Source organism: Protopterus annectens, chromosome 5.part1, assembly GCF_019279795.1.
Source record: "Protopterus annectens isolate FY-2018-M chromosome 5.part1, PAN1.0, whole genome shotgun sequence".
NCBI classification, from domain to species: domain Eukaryota; kingdom Metazoa; phylum Chordata; order Ceratodontiformes; family Protopteridae; genus Protopterus; species Protopterus annectens.
The window spans coordinates 404,471,869-404,490,686 of NC_056736.1; positions in this window are offsets into that span (position 1 = coordinate 404,471,869).

Below are 18,818 nucleotides of genomic sequence, written 5' to 3' on the forward strand. Positions count from 1 at the left end.
GTACTTCCATGCGAGCACACTACTGGAAATTCCTATGAAGCAAAAAGATGGTGCCTTTCTACATCAGGTTTTTTGATACCTCTGTAATTAAGCAGGAGTGGGAGGGAGGTGTGCAGGTTCAAGGTGGGGGAGGAGGGTAGACACAAAGTAATACAAGGTTGTGAGTCAGAAAAACTGGACTAGGCAGCTGCTAAAAAGAAAACAGGAAAACCAAGCTAAGTCAATTCCTGGTCATTGTAGTGCAGTATCTTCCTAATAACTACAACTCTTATGCTGCTAATCTAGTACAGTGTGGTGAAGAGGACCAGGAAGAGGAAAAACAATTGAAGTATGGGCTGCAGGTACATAGGTAAACTTTTTCCAAGAGAAAGTAGTTTTAATTAATTGACCTAGGAGTACAATAGTAAGAGAAAAATGGGGGGGGGGCAGTAATGTGCACCCATACAGTGAAAGGGGAAAGAGTCTTCAGTTTAGAGGACATCTTAAATATAACTCTAACATAGACTAGTGTAGCTGAAAGCACTTTAGTGTTCCACCGACACAGGGTCTCACAGTGCAGGGCAACGAGACAGCCTTGGGTTGATTGGAGGTTGGCCAAGACACAGGATGAAACTTTTGCTGAGGGGAATCCGAGTACACTACTGGGGATTCCTATGAAGCAAGACAGAAAAGCTAAATCAAAAAAAGAACCCTAGGTGGTTAATTATTCTACAGATGTTTCACAAAGAATTTTGTTGGAACCTTGCCCTTCTCTTTTATTATAAAATACTAATTCAGCTGCTTCATTTACAGATGCTCATTTTTATTTGCTGGAGTACATTTGTTTTATGCTCTCTTTGCTTATAGAAATGTTCTCACTTCAGGTTATTGTAATGTGTATGAACTCAAATTGTAGTAGTTGCTAATTTCTCAAAGGTCACAGTGTCACAGAGAACAAGCATTGCATTTTTATATGTTTTACTTTATCACATGTTTTCTGAACTGGAGTGGCCTTGGAGTGAGAATAATAAAATAAGATGGTATGTGGATGGAAGTGCATGTATTTATATTTTATGGGTACTCAAGTAAGTCGTATCGTGCAGTATGTGCTATGCATTTGGGTTTCATGGTATCAGAGTGGAACCATTTCTCAATAGACTGCCTCTTGATCTATCATACCTTCTTCTTTTATTTGATTTAGATAATTTGGTGCTTTATTGGTACAAGTGGAAGTAATTGTTAGCACTGTGCAGTCTAGTGCTCCTTAAGAAGAAGCAGTGCACAATTTTGATGGGCAAGTTGTTGAGATACAGATGTTCAACTTACATCAATATATGTCTTGTTGACAGAGTGCCAGTCCACGCAGACATAGCATATTATCACAGGAGAGAATAGTCCTATATAGAGATTAGACTGTTAACCTTTGTCTATTATACAGTCTTGGAGCTGGTATATATAAGTAGCAGGAGGTTTACAGAATGCAGTCCCCCACATGGGGCTTCGGGGGAGGGGACATTGTCTCTTGAAAAATGCTTCTTAAAGGTAATTTCATAGGTGTTAAATTGACAGTACAGCAGTCAAGGTGCTGGTTTCCGAACAAGCCAGTTTTTAGTGAATCCATTACATTATCAAAAGTTCCAACAGCTATAACTTGATAGTATAGTGCTCAATGAGTCAAAGCACTACATATGGTCCTCTTAAGACTCTGATTGTCTGGTTCGAACCAGAGCAAATGAATTTGAACTCACTCCCCCAATTCGAAGCTCAGGCTCACCAGAACAATTGTAACTGAATGTTAATGTATAATGAAGTTTGTTTCTGTACTATAAGTTAATATAGCTGCTGTCACTACTAACTGGCTCAGGTTATGGCTAAAAATGGTTTCCTGATCACCAGGGGATTTAACTCAGTTAATATTAGATAGACAGAATAAATGAATAAATAACTGAATAAATAAATATACTCTTCCAAAAGTAAGACCATGCTGTTTGGTAACCTCATTAATTACGCAATATTCCTAAGAACTGGAGAGCTGAATGCAGTTTTGATCTCATAGACAATGCAGTAATCTTTATATACCCAATATAAAGGCTTGGTTCTTCATTCCAGTGACTAATGAAACAGTTTAATTCTAGGCTTCATAGACAGATTATAAGTTGTACTTTTGCACAGACATCAAGGCAGTAATAAGTTATAGGGTCCTTATACCACATGTAAGATACAAACTTCTATAACAAATATGTGGTGTAGTATCTAATGTAGTTCCCGTGCATATTCAAGATTTCAGGGTTCAGTCCTATATCTTATTTGCAGAACTTGTGAACTCTTTCCATGTTTGCATGGTTTTCTTAGTTATGTCAGAGAGTTAGTACAGAAGATTAAGGTTATAAGTTGCTTCCAGTAGTCCAGGGGTTGATTCTCTCATCCTCTGTTTGCCTACTATGCCCATTTCAGAAAGTCACTTAACCAGACAATGGTCTGGGGCAGTTGTGAAATTAGGCTGGGCTCCTCAAAAGTCTGCTCGACTGAATGTTCAGTAACTGTTAAAATTCTGAACCCATTTATGGCATTGTTAGTGCAGCAGAAGTTTAAGTGCTTACAGATGTTGTCAAATCGTAGAAGCGTGTTAGTCTTATGCTAAAACATCAATGAAGTATGTTCTAAAGGGAATCCTGGATCTGACCTGAAGAATGAGTGGCTCCTTCTCTTAGATACTCTCAACTTCAAAATGCAAGCCCTGAACCACTGCCCACCTCATGACAGAAATCCTGTATACAACATAGATTTTTATTCAGTGTGGTCTAGTAGTAATGATGCAACAACCTTTCTGAGGCTCAAAGCCAAAATCAAAAGGACTGATAGATTTTGAATAATACAAGCCCTGCAGTATGGGTCTTCCTTCACCATTAGTTTGAGGTTCAGAACTCGATTCATGGAGAATCTTACCTCTAAAGTGACTTATTGTAATGGACCATCCTAGTAATTAAGTCTACTTTGCAGTAGACAGACCTGCTGTGCCAATCCTCTTACTAATCTTGCTGATAATTCCTTGACTAGCCATTTAGTATCCCTGAAATGAACACTTACTTTGTGTTTTTCTGTGTGTGTGTGTGTGTGTGTGTGTGTGTGTGTGTGTGTGTGTGTGTGTGTGTGTGTGTGTGTGTGTGTGTGTGTGTGTGTGTGTGTGTGTGTGTGTGTGTGTGTGTGTGTGTGTGTGTGTGTGTGTGTGTGTGTGTGTGTGTGTTTGCATGCACATGTGTTTTACCGTACATGCTATCTCACTACATTTATACTAGCATTGTACATGTGTTTGCATGCACATGCACCATACCTTTCGGCCACCTAACCTGGACTGAAACACTATAGGTGGAGGCATGTCCATATTCATTAAGGGTATCCACACCTCCAGGCTAGTTGTGCAGCATAATGCATCCGAGATTATCCAAGTGCAACTAACTCTGGGCAAGACCGCAATCCAAATTGTAGCTTGCTACAGATCCCCCACCATGCCCCAGGATTCCCACTCCTCGTTTCTTGATACACTGGAAAATATTAGGGTACAACCCAACACCCTAATAATGGATGATTTCAACTACCCCACCATTAACTGGGAAAACTACTCATGTACCAACTCTTTTGCTCAACTTTTTCTGGAATTCATAAATTCCAGTACCTTGTATCAACTTATCCACACCCCCACCAGGGGCAGCAATATCCTAGACCTGGTCATTACCAACATGGGCGACCAGTGTTCCACACCAGAGGTCAACTCCTCATTTGCCAGATCTGACCACAAGCTAATCACCCTATACATCCACAAACCGCCCCCACTCCCCATTAGGAAAACCACCGTAAAAAATGTCTCCAAAGCCAACTTCACGCTTCTTAAGACAGAAGTGGCAAATTTCATGACACCCATGCAGACAGACAATAGAGGTATATCTGTTGAATCCTACACAAATGCACTTTATAAGCACTTACATGAGTGCATGGATCATCACAGTAGTCAGGAAATCCTTCTACGTGGCACACCTCATCACAAAAGGTTTCTCATCCAGGAATAAAGAGGTCATTGTTCTCCTCTACTCGTCACTCATTAGACCCATTATAGAGTACAATGCCTCTTTTGGTATGTACCTCAAGGGACACCTACAACAAATGGAAAGGCCACAGAAATACCTCACAAAGAGGATTACCGGTCTCAAACAGATACCCTACGCAAACCATCTCAAACAATTCCAGCTTTACTTTGTTGCATATCGCCTACTCAGAGGCAATCTCTGCCTAACATGCAAATTTATGTCAAACCCAGAGCTGTTGGACATGCTCCACTTAAAGAAATCCCAATCCCTCCAAGCTACATGCTCTAGGGACCTAAACATTGTCACCAAAATAAACAGAATATGCTGGAGGGATAGACTCTTGTCCCAGAGACTTCCCATGGAACAAACTACCCATCTATATCAAACAAAGCTCCTCATTAGCACTCTTCAAGAAAAATCTTGATGTTTGGATGGGAAATAGGAAATTCACCCCAGGGATCACTTCTGTGGCTCTGCTCAACAGGGGCACAGGAAAATCATTTTCTTGGGTGGTGAAAGCCAGGCTACCTTTTTGGCTAGGCTTATATAGGCCCTAGGGCCAATAGCCTAGTACCTACCTATGAACCTATGAACATGTGTTTTACCATACACATTATCTCACTACATTTATACTAGTATTGTACATGTGTTTGCATGCACATGTGTTTTACCGTACATGTTATCTCACTACATTTATACTAGGATTGTACATGTGTCTGCATGCACATGTGTTTTACTGTACATGTTATCTCACTACATTTATACTAGGATTGTACATGTGTCTGCATGCACATGTGTTTTACTGTACATGTTATCTCACTACATTTATACTAGAACTGTACGTGTTTGCATGCACATGTGTTTTACCTTACATGCTATCTCACTACATTTATACTAGAATTGTACATGTGCTTGCATGCACATGTGATTTACCGTACATATTATCTCACTACATTTATACTAGCATTGTGCATGGGTTTGCATGCATGTGTTTTACTGTACATGTTATCTCACTGCATTTATACTAGCATTGTACATGTGTTTGCATGCACATGTGTTTTACCATACACATTATCTCACTACATTTATATTAGTATTGTACATGTGTTTGCATGCACATGTGTTTTACCATACATATTATCTCACTACATTTATACTAGTATTGTACATGTGTTTGCATGCACATGTGTTTTACCGTACATATTATCTCAGTACATTTATACTAGTATTGCATTGATATTCACAAACAATTTTGCCTCTTGTACCTCATCATAGTCATCCCTAAATATCTGTTCTTGTATGCCAATCTTGTATATATTACTAACAGATACTTGTGGATTTCCTTCACTACTTTTCATCCATTTCATAGGTAAAATCAGTCCATTGGATTTGCTTACAGCTACTACTAGTTGATCAGTGAATTAATTGCAGGACAGCTAAACTAACTAGTTGGCTTTATAAATGGAATATTATGTTAAAGGGCAAAATCATATATCAAATGTGTTTTTATGAGAAAGTAATCTTGTTTCTAATTACTAAAAGAGAAAATCTAAAATTTTAAAACTTAAATTTATCTCTATATTTGACGCAACAGCACACCTAAGATACTGCAGCCTGGATGAAATGAGCATATCATGCTAGTGTTAAATGTCCTGTACTGTTCACTCCATGGGTGTTGCCCACCCCTTTCAAAATGCATTTGCTCCATTTCAATTTGCTGACAGGGTGATACCCATGAAATCTCAACTTCTTTTCAGCAGAGATGTGGGGTGGCACTTTTACTTCCTGACTTTCTAATCTCTATATTCTTTTGGTATTCAGTAGACTTAAAACACTTCCTTGCTTCCTGATTTACCTCTTACACAATGACTTGCCATCCGCTACTCTGCCTAAAGCAATCTACATGACAAGACACTCAGTACAATTAGATGTGCTTTGGTATAATTCTCAGGATGCCCTGTTCTATTTACACACCCATAAAGTGTTAACCTTCACTAAAAGTATTTGTCCAGCTGACAACAAAGCTACTGTTTTATCACTGAATGCCACTTTGAGCAAACGTGAAGTTTCCCTTTCTCCACTGTTATGCGACAATGGAGTTGGTATATATATATATATATATATATATATATATATATATATATATATATTTTATATATATATATATATATATATATATATATACATATATATATATAAGTTGTGGGGTCTCCCCCAACACAGGGGGTGCAGGGGGAGTAAGCTTTAGTTTCTGTTCACTTAAGTGACTTTCAGTGATTTTTTTTCACAGCATTTTCCTTCAAACAGCTTTCAATAAATAGTCATGAATCTAACATTATGTAATTATTCTCAGGCATATCTAAGCTAACATTAATCTGTGATGTGGTGTAATATGTTTTCTCTAATGGTAGATTAATTTGTGGTGTTTTCTAATGCCATTTTATTGTACAGCTGCGGCATGCATAGTAAATGTAACTCGTTCAGAACATACTGTAACAATATGTTAACTTAACCGTACATGTGAAATGAGGAAATCCAAATTTATCGGTATGAAAGTCTGATCTTGTTCAAGCACCATGGACAAACACCTATCAACCTCTTTGCACAAGAAATCTGGGCAAAGCCTAAAATAATGAGGGGGCAAAGTCCCAAAAATAGGGACAGTTTTTAAATATTGCTCTTATAAATTTAAAAAAGTTGCTAGAATAACAGGATTTGTGTTAGCATGCATTTTCCTATGAAGCAATGAAACTCAAATGTATGTCATTAGTGACCTCAATCCTCAGTTATTTGCCATAAAGTCACAAATTTTATGAGGAGCAGACCAAAAATAGGAGGACCTTCTGTGAAAATCTAGACAGTTGAGAGGTACTACAAACATAAATTTGCATTCTGCACGTAAGACCCATCTAGTACAGCTGCAGAACTGTATGAGTAACTGAATCCTTTCACAGTAGTAGAAGAACTGCCCTCGTGTGGTCAGACAGAGTAAACACAACTTTTTCCTGCATTTCCAGTGAAGAAAATATACAGCTTTACATCTCAGTTAGTGATGAGTGCTCCAGCTAGGTGTTAAAAAGTCATGCTCTTATTCAGAATTTAAAACTATTTTAAAATATAAATTATAATAGTGTAAAGAATGCTTTTTTAAATTCAACAAATCAAAAGGCAGCAAAGAATAAAATACATTGTAGAAAAGTATTAATAATAAGTAGTAGTCTATTTTACAATAAATGGCATTTAGGATTGAGTAAAGCAGGATTTATCTAGGTTTCGTGTGGTTTGATCAAGAAAGTAAAGTCTGAGTAATTAAGCAAAGTCAGCCATGGGCAAACCTGAACTACTCACACCTAGATATCTTGTGTATATGACATTGTTTAAAAAAATAAATGTTTGAGCTCTTTAAATACTACCATTGCACATTGGTTATTTAATTCCTTTCTATATTTGCTAAAGCTGTGCACTGAGAACATCAGGGAGATTGTTGTGTTTTCTACATGTGCAGGTTATAATGTTACCCCATTTATAAAATATGTTAACCATATGTTTTCCACTAAAGAACTGAATCCCATCATTTAGAAAAAAAATGTCTTGCCTTTTTTTTTAAATAACATCAATCTAAAATGCCTTGTTTCTGTTGTTTCTAATGCTGACAATGTCCATGGATAGCTTTGTTATATACTGTGTATGTGTAAGCCCATGTATGTGACTATACTTGCATAATACATTGCTTTTGTGCAGTATGTATCATATTAATTTCATCATGCTGTTGCCAATACATAAGATAGTGTTTTAAATTTCTGCAATGCAAATGTGAACTTTAAACATTTCTATAATTTATTTGAAGGAAGTATACATTTTTTTTGTCAGCTGATACTATGTGAGGTTTGACAAGTTGGTTGAATAAACATGGTGATAGCACTTGTAATGCTTCTGTAGTCATGCTGCAATACAAGATAGTGGCTATTAAACCTGGAGTTGCTGGAAATATAGGATTTCTCATGACTGTGCTGACTGCTGCATGCACTTACACTTCTGAATTTAAGTATCGTGATATAATATTTATTGCACCATTTGGTAAGTAAATTGTAGAGGTGGGCCAACCAAGGATTTTTTAGAAAGAGTTGAGCCAGAGCTAAACCAAGGGTCTGTCTTGGCTCTTAGAGCCTATTAAGAGCTGAGCCAGAGCATATAAAGTGCAGAATAAAAGAGCAGCTTCGGGTAGCATGTACACAAGCTCGCAAACGCGAGCACACACGCACACACACACACACACACACACACACACACACACACACACACACACACACACACACACACACACACACACACACACACACACACACACACACACACACACACACACACACACACACACACACACACACACACACACACACGCACACACACGCACACACGCACACACACGCACACACGCACACACACGCACACACGCACACACACACACACACACACGCACACACGCACACACACACACACACACACACACACACACACACACACACACACACGCACACACACACACACACACACACACACACACACACACACACACACACACACACACACACACACACACACACACACACACACACACACACACACATGCAGACTTAGCTCCTAAGAAACCAGTGTGATGGTTAGTTGTCTCTGCATAAAACTCACCTGTCACCTGCTGTCCCTGCCCCCACACACGCACAAAACAAACTGCCACTATCTGCACACACTTTGTTTGAAGGTAAAGAAAGTAAAAGACAGTAATCGTGCATTTAAACTGCTGCTCACAAGCACGTACATCTCCCCTGACCTGACATGTCATATGCCACTCATTAATAAAACAAAATGTTGTAGGACTTGATTTGACCAAAGCTGCAGGGCACTATGGCTGTCAATGGCTTTCAGAATTTATACAAATGAGCAGAAGTATTTAAATAATACAAGTAGCACATTTCAGATTTAACAGTACTGAGAAACAAAACTGTCATTAATGTGGAAGTAGAAGGCAGTTTCAGCAACCTACAAGCAGACATTGTGTGTCCAGTTAGGGCAAAAGAAGGTGCATTTCCTTTTTCACAGTAAATATAAAACTACACAGACCAAAAATCAATGCCCAAAGAATTATAAGTACTTCAAAAGCATGATCATACACATAGCTGTAAATACTTAGAGAAACAGCTAGATGGAAGCCACCACAACGTAGGAATAAAAATAGAGTTGATTTATTTATATAACGAGCGCTTTCACGTGCATCCAAAGCACGCTTCCTCAGGTTTACACAACTTCATTGCTTTGAGTAGCTTTTATATGCTACCAAATCATTTAACAAACAATCTAGTTCAATTAATTAATAAGAGCATTCATCAATTAAGCTTGCTAAAATCTAATGCAAGAAATACAGCAGTTTAAAGACAGTTTAGAAACAAAATAGATGAAATAAAAATAAATGAAATACATGTATATTACAGTTCCTTAAAACATAAATCAACATTATCAAAATATAGTCTATTATATAATATATAATAATACTACCTAAAACCTCTAAAATAAATCATGAAATATATATAAAGAAGGTCAGTACAAGGGCTATCTAGAACAAGCTTACATATCAAATATATTATTTAAGGTATATTACATAAATTATGCATAAGAATATGTACTATATTTCATCATTCCAAAAACAATATTAAAACAGTATTAAATCTGTTTATACATTTCATATACCATTAACTACTTTCAATCACGTGCAGTTAAAACAGGTTTGATACTGATAAATTGATTTAAACCTGGTTCAATATGTGCCATTAATCTCCAAATCCATTTTAATTCCACAGTTTCTAAGTAATTCATCCTATCTCCTCCTCTTTTATTAAGGCCTATGACTTGTATAACCCTAAACTTGAAACTATGGTTGGGTTGAATAGCAACATGTTTGGCTAGAGCATTGTTCAAATTTAACCTCCTGATGTCATATATGTGGTTATATACTCGATCTCTTAGCCTTCTTGTAGTCATGCCCACGTAAAATGCTGGGCATTGTATGCATGTTGCTAGGTAGACAAGATTGGTAGTATCACAAGTGGCATAAAAATTAGGTCTAAAGATGTAGTTAAGGGAGGGATGGACAAATTGAACATCACTAGCTATATGCTTACACATATTACATTTATTGCATGAAAATGTGCCATATCTTAGAGTTCGTTTGTCTATTCCACTAATTAAGGGACCAACTTTATCAATACATAAGAGCCTTTTTAGGTTCTTGCTGTTCCTATACCTAAAACTAGGTGCTGTCCCTATTAATCTATGACATCTGCCATCTATAAGTAGAATATTCCAGTTCTTCCTAACAATGTCAGTTACATAAGCTATGTCACTAGTATATCTTGTTATAAAAGGTATCCTATTTAGGTCATAGTGTGTTCCATATTTATATATGGCCCTAGGATGTCTATGTGCAACAGGGGCCTCTGTGCTCATATGCATATCATTCATGTCAGAGTAATCTTGCTTACATAATGAGGCATTATAGCCTCTCTCTTGGAATAATACCCTAAGGTGACCCATCTGTGAGTCCCTATCACTATCATCTCTACACAGGCTACAAATTCTCTTACTCTGACTCCTAACAATGTTAGGGAAGATGTGGCGTGGATGCATGCTATCAAAATGTAACAATGCATTCCTCCAACAGGGTTTCCTATACAAAGTAGTCGATATTAGACCTTGCAAACTTTTAGTTATTGTAATATCAAGGAAATGTAGCTCCTTGAATGAAGTTTCTATTGTAAATCTAAGAAACTCAGTGGTAGATTCTAAATAATTAACTAAGTCATTTAATAATGTCAGTTCTCCATCCCAGATGATTAGTATATCATCTACAAAACGCCTATACAATAAGATATGTTGAAAAAAGCTGCTGTTAAATAAATGAGTACATTCCCAGTGATGCATTACTAAATTCGCATATGAATTTGCACATGGGGTGCCCATAGCTACACCCCATGTCTGTATATATAAGGCATCACGGTACATGAAAACATTATTATTTAATACTAAGTCCAAAAGACTACAAACAAGTAGTTGTAAATCACTATTCAGTGAACCTGTTGATAGTAAGACATCCCTAACCGCCTCTACTCCATAATCATTTGGAATTACTGTGAATAAGCTTTTGACATCCAGTGAAACTAGAACAGCAGAGGTCGGTAACATGCCACATTTCATAAGATTATCTAGGTCACCCAACAATTGATAAGTGTTCCTTAAAATGGTTGGGACGCTCCTAGTTAGCGGTCCAAGAATAGATTCCAGGTAATGGGAAATATGTTCTGTGACCCACCCAGCTCCTGACACTATGGGTCGTACAGGTATAGGAATGATTTCTTTATGAATCTTAGGCAGACCCTTAATGAGAGGTATTTTTGGGAAATCAATTAAAAGATATTCATAGAGCTCACTATCAATCTGCCTACACATCAAAAGATCGTATAGTGTGTCATGAACATTTTTCACAATTTTAGTAACAATTCCATCCTCAATCAACTTATAGGTCTTATCATCATTCAGCATATGTAACATCATGGTATTATACATAGTGGTATCTAATACCACTATGCCTCCCCCCTTGTCAGCAGGCTGTATTGTCAAACTAGCATTATTTAATAGCTCATGAAGGGAACGCCATTCTTCGACTTTTAAATTATGGTACACATTTTTTAAATTAGCACTTGAGAAATACTTATATAAGTCTTTCTCACATACTGAAACAAAACAGTCAACATTGCTAGGAAAGGCTGGTGAAAAAGTGCTTCTACGTTTGAACTGATTCCTTGAATCAGTCACTTTCACTTGGTCAAAAAATAACAGTTTCAATGATAAATTCCTGGCAAAAAGGCGCAAGTCAGTCAGTATCTCGGAAATGTTACTTCTCTGTGACGGTATAAACGAAAGACCTCTATTCAATAGAGATATAGTACTGGCGTCAAGATTACAACCTGAAAAGTTAAACACCAAAGTATTTAACTCCTGTTTTTCCTCCTTACCTCCATCATTTCGCCTGAGTATTTTCTTTTGCGTCTTCCTCGGCTGTTGGACCTTGTCTGTGGTCTGAACTGATGTCGTACAGGTAGGGGTAAAAAACCACTAGTAGCTTTGTCAAATGCATATTTCGGTTTAGCTCCAAACTTATCGAACGGAGTTGGTTCTTTCAGGGCTTGTTGGTTAGGTGGAGGCGTACTTAAGGTCAACGCAGCCTCAATCGCTATGTTTTTATTCATTGACGTCACTTCTGCTCTAAGCCTTTCTTCCGTTGGAGTCTCCGTACTGTTTAAAGGAACAGTGTCAATGGGAATAGGCAATTCACTTCCAGTGTCTATATGAACTAGATTCGGAGCTTGGTCATCGCGTTTAAATACATGTAGCTCTGCAGAATTTGGGGTAAGGAATGCATACATACTTGTACACTTGGGGAAAAACACAACAAGACTAGAATAACTATTCCTATAATCTTGTACTAAGTTGCATTGCAGTTGCTTCAATAAATGTAGTGTATTTTCTTTAAAAGAAAGGCCACTAGAGCCCTGAAATATGGGTGCACAGTGTAGCACTCATGGAGAACCAACCTGTAGTAAGATGCAAGTACTTGGACTAACTTCCCCCAAGACTCTGTCTTGGTATTTAAAACATAAAAGACCATACCTCAATCCAAAACAAAACCATGCCCTCCTGACATCCCCATACCAATCAAGCTCCTTTTTTTCCAGAGGTAGAATGCGTATGGCCATATTCCTTGACATTTTTCTCCAAAACCAGCACTGAAGCAAACCACACATTTTTCTCAAAAGTAGAGCAGTTACAAGTGACCATGTAATCCATAGCTATTACAAATTAATTGCATTCTCGCTTTTTAAAAAGCAGCACTTTCTAGTCATTCATATTTTCTTTACCATACTTCACTCAAACAACCCCCGATGTGGTTTCAGCCAATCACAGGGATTATCAAATGTGAACAACCCTAACAGGAAGTACCCACGTCCTGCAGGTCCAGTCTGAATCAGACTCTTTAAAGAGAAAGGAAGAAAGAAAAAGAAAGAAAGAAAGAAAAAGAAAGAAATGAATTGCATGAAATTAAGCATGAAGTGGCTTGGCTCATTCCCTGTGCGTTAACTGACACAAACAAGAGCCTGAGACAAGCTTGTACTCAAGCCTGAGTTTGGCTCAAGCCAGCACTAGCTTGTCCACCCATAATAAATCACACATAATTATGCCATGAATATGTCATTCTAAATGGCTTAAAGAATGCTCAAGTGGGAGTAAATCCTCTTGTAACTCACTTCCAGTGGGAATTAATCACATTAAAACTCCTGCAGGAATGTCCATAGTGCCAGCAAGTGCCAACACATTTTCATTTCAAAAAACCTATTGAAAATGATGCTATCTCAAGAAAAGCTAGTGTCACACAGATTACATTAGACGTGAAAGTCACGCTAAAATCTTTATTCAGTAAAAGGTGTGAAAGTGGCTACTGAGATGTTCACTCGGGGAAATGTAGCCTACTTGCACAGAACAGCTCATACACTCGTGGAAATGCACTCTACCTGCACAGAACAGCTCATATAATTAAGTATGTTCACACCTGCACATACTAAACACCTGCAATAGTTCAAATTTCAATTACACCACATTGTATTATAACATTAATATCCAGGATGGCTAGGGGTTACACAATAGATTTACTACTTCCTGGCCAGAGCATTTGATCCACTTGTACTTCACCCTCGGAAACAAACCCAGCTAGTCAGACATGGGTTCTATCATGACTCATACCCCTGAAAGGCATTAGTTAACTCTTCTCCATGGATAACTGACATCCGTGAGTCCTCCATTTCTTCAGCCTTATTTATATTTCCATCTTTGCTAATACTATTACTAGAATTAATAAATATGGTAAGGATGCTTCTTATCTGTAGGTAAGTTTAGTAATGGTCTCATGTGGCAGATAGATGTATGAAGCAGTTTGTTTTCAGCACCTTAGGATGTTATTCCAGTATTTGCCAAATATTTGTCATATACTTATATGTTCATACTAGGCTTATTGCCCTGGTGGGTCATTTTAAGCCTAGCCAATTACCTCATGTGAGAATCAAACACTGTGCCTTCTGTCTGTAAGGTAAAGACCTTAATCATTATGCCAACCTCTCCCATTGAAGGTACATATGAAAACACATACACATACACACACACACACACACACACACACACACACACACACACACACACACACACACACACACACACACACACACACACACACACACACACACACACACACTTTCTCACACACTCACACACACGCACACACATACACACTATATATATATATATATATATATATATATATATATATATATATATATATATATATATACACAGATAAGCAAGCATATAAAGTTAACAGAAGAAGACCCATGGTCTCTCAGTACTTTGAGTTTTTGTAGCTTACCTCTGAGCAGTTGCCCGTTCCTTTACCTAAAGCAGACAGCCTTGAATGCATCTCTTAACCTATATTCCATAGTCCGCTGCAGCAATGAAGTCCCAAAACTATATCATTCTTTTAATGAAATAGCATTTTCTTAAATCAGTGTTAAATCTTGCTGCATCCTTTCAACCCCTTTAACTCGCCTCTTGAATTCCACATCATTCAACTCTATGCAAACATATGTACATATATCCTTGTTGTTTTTTTTTAATCTGTTCCACAGTCTACATATATATCAGTATATTATTTCCAAATAATTTAACCTTTCCATCTCACCAATTTGCTAATTTTCCTTTGCATAGCCCATGCCAGCCCTTTCATCAATATATGGTCATGCTACTGCCTCATACTCTGACAGGATTGCTGCAGTATCTCTTAAGTCCATTCTTCTAAATTGTTATCTCACCTTTCTGTTGGCCTTAGCCACTGCCCTTTTGTCCTGTTTCATATGATTCTTCATAGAGATGAAGCAGTGAGTATAACCCTCTGTCATTCTTTTTCTTTGCTCTATTGTCTTCAGGGCCAGTCCACTAAGTTTGAATATTTTACACAAATTACATCTCACTCCTATAACAAATCCTTACTTTCACTTCTGTGCTACAGGACTGATGTCTCCTTAGAGACTGATACCTTAATATCATCAGCAAATAGGCTGATCTTGCTTTCCAGTCCCAGTGTGATATATCAGATAAGTGCATGCTAAACAAGGGGAGTTCCAGCAATAAAACTTGCAGGACTCTAGTGGTAGTTGTTACTGCATTCTACCCTTTGGCCATTTATTTAATTTATTTTTATTTTTTTACTTTATACCTGTTTAGCACAATAGTTTGACTAAGTTAGACACTCCCTTTTAGCAGAGTCCTGAGAGAAAATCTCCATGACAATAACAAAAAACAAATAGCACATTCCTTAGCATTCAAACAAATGCTCATCGCTCATCGCTCATGCTAATTGCCCAACATGAGTTGGTCAATTAACGTGATAGAGAGAAAATAAGATTCAGAGGTAGGTATGACCATATTGAGAGACACCTCATTACTGGCACTTTGTCATGACTTTGAATCAAACACTACCATTTTCAAAACTGTCCACATTGGTGATCACCCTAGTGGCCTATGCATCACATTAGCAAATACACTCCCCTACATATGCACACACACACTCATTCATATATCCATACATACACATATCCACTTATCAGCAAACAAGTCCCCCCCACTCAGTCACATTCATTCACATAAACACTAAACCATTCACCCACATGCACACTCCAACATACATGCACACATGCTCATGCAGCCTCATTCATGTCCCCACAAACACACATCCATACACACATGTTAACATGCCACCACCATCACATCTTCATTGGACTTAGCAGTACCACAGTTATTGCCATGGGAGTTAATGAATAACCTCTTTGTTTTTAAAATTCTCTTTCTCCTCCTCAAATAAAATTTTACTCGTCTGAACTTTCTGGAGATGGAGACATTTCTGGTGAAGAGCACATGCTTAATTAGCATTAGCCACTCCCCCAGGCTTTCACATTAGCATGCAAGGATTCACGATTAGGATCAGCTGGTGGATTCTAGAACATTCTGAACGAATCAATAGTTAATCACCTTTTCCCAGTTTTATGTATGAATGTATGTTAAAACTGTGGAACCTAGTTTAAGTTAGTATGTTCATTTAACTTTGTATATTGGCCATTAAGTGCTATTAGATTATCTTTAACACTGCATACTGCAGACTGTACAGTCTGATGAAGTGTTTGGATAAGTGTGAAAGAGCTAACTGTTTTTTATGTTGAATTCAACTGTTTTTATTTTCTTTATATTAGTGTTTTAGTTAAATAAACGGTTTGCTTTTATTTGTCGTGGTGTGCCTCAAAGAGTTTTCTTTTTGGATTTACAATTTTGTGCTTTATTTGTGGCACTTGACTCTTGTGAGTGGTTTTCTATACAAATTCTGGTTGCTCCTGAAGCTTGATACTGTACACCTGTTACTGTTCTCTCCAGGTTCTAGATTACAGTAAAAGCAACATTTGTAATTGTATCATTTTTTCTTCGGTTTAGTTTTTCCCTCTATCTGCTCTTCCTGCAGCTTTTCTTTCCTGTTTGCCAAGTTATTCCCTCCCCTTTTTTGATCTTATACATCTGGTAAGTTCCTTACACTGGCTTTTGATTCACTCTCTTTCTCATCTAGATTGTGTTCCACCACTAATCGACTTCTCAAAACCTGCAGTCTGACTGGGATTTATGTCTGGAGTTCACATTCCAGATTTTCTCATAAGTGAGGTTTATCATAACCCTCTGCTTTTTATTTGTGGCTCCAGGTCTAAGGCTACTTTCTTCTACCCCTGTAAAGTATTCTATGGCCAGTACTGTATTCATTCTGTCAGTTCATCTCCAGAGCTATCTCACCCCTGACAGTTTTATCTGGTGTTGTTCCTTAGTCAGTATGTGCTCTTTTGTTTACAGTAAACTTTTACTGGGCATTGCCGTAGTCAGACCTGCACTACAGGTGTACAGAGACTCTTTCCCCTTGTATCTAAGACAATCTTTCAGTCTTTGTCACCCGGTACTTTCATCTAAACATTTTTAGACTGCTTTTGATATAACTTGCCAGTTATTGTCCTGCCATGCTGCACAGTGGCTGTTTAGATGCTTTCTGCAAGCTGACTCAGTACTGTAGTTCTGCTCAGTACAGTCACTACTGGGGAAAATGCCCTCTGGTGCCAGTGCAGCTGCCTTAGAGTCAGTTGTTTTTGTTATTCGAGAACCCTGAACTTGCAGCATATTTCCATTATAACACTTACTGGCACTCTTACTGCTGGCACCCTTAATGTTGTGATTAACCCTTTCGCTACCACCTTGTCCCTCTGTCCTTTCTTTTTCACCCTTTCATTAATTCCACCCCGCACTTCCTGTAATTGTTCTTACCCCACTCTACTTATCCATCACCCTGCACTCTCTTCTTACCCAGCCTATCTGTGGTCCTGACTTTATCTCATAACATTTCCTGTGTAAAATTTCAGCACGTCATGAACCATTCACCAGTTTGCTGTCCTATCTCTGTTTATTCTTTCCTCCCTTCTTATTATTGTTTGATTGTGCACACTATACTTAAAGTTCTAACTAAATCAATAGATAAATACAAACACACCCAAACCAAAGCAAATGTCCAGGAAAGCAACAGGATAAAGTTGTTCAAAACTCAGATTTTATTAAACCAAAAAGAAAACGTAAGCGCTTTCACGGCAGTAAAACGTCTGGGTTTTACTGTCGTGAAAGCGCTTACGTTTTCTTTTTGGTTTAATAAAATCGGAGTTTTGAACAACTTTTTATCCTGTTGCCTTCCTGGACATTTGCTTTGGTTTGGGTGTGTTCGTATTCATCTATTTATTGGATATTTTGCCTATGTTCCAGTGGTTGTTCTGTGGGAGTTTTTGAATCTAACTAAATCAGTATGAGCAAACGTTTATAATGTAGCATCTGCCACTGTGCATGCTTCAGTTAGGGCACAATAATGGTGTTCAATTTTACTTTGTTTGCTGTTCTGTAATTCGGGGGATGGTTATAGCATACCACCACACTTTCTCAGCTGCTGCCTAATATATTGCATAAAATATCTTCTTTTGTTAAGGTAAGTACATGAAAGGAGGTTACTAAGCACTTTGATTAAGGCCTTGGCTGACCAAATTGGTTATTCCCAACTTCCACCAGTATTTTATATTCCTCACTTTGGAAACTTAGACAAACATGTGTCATAATGTAGAAGCAGGATTTATTGTATGATTTTAGCATCATAATCATCCCTTATACCTGGACTGTGCTTTCACTGCAGTTGTAATTAAAAAATTAAAAGATTATTGCATCCAATTATGTTAGTTTGTCAAACTGCCTAGATGAATTTAGAATAGGTTATGCTCACTTTTTATTAACAAATAAATATCAGTCAGCAAGCTCTTCATTCTCATTGTTACTTTAAGAGAAAGTCCAAACATTCATCCATCTTCTAAACTGCATGTCAATATACTTTTAGAGAAAGCTGCCTAATACGTTTTGCCTTGTTATTGACATGGTCACTGAAGAACAAGACATTAGTGTTCTGTTACATTGATTCCTGATTGATGTGTTTCAATTACTTTTAATGAAGTGCTAAGTTTGCTCACTCAGAAATGCACATGCTGTACAGCC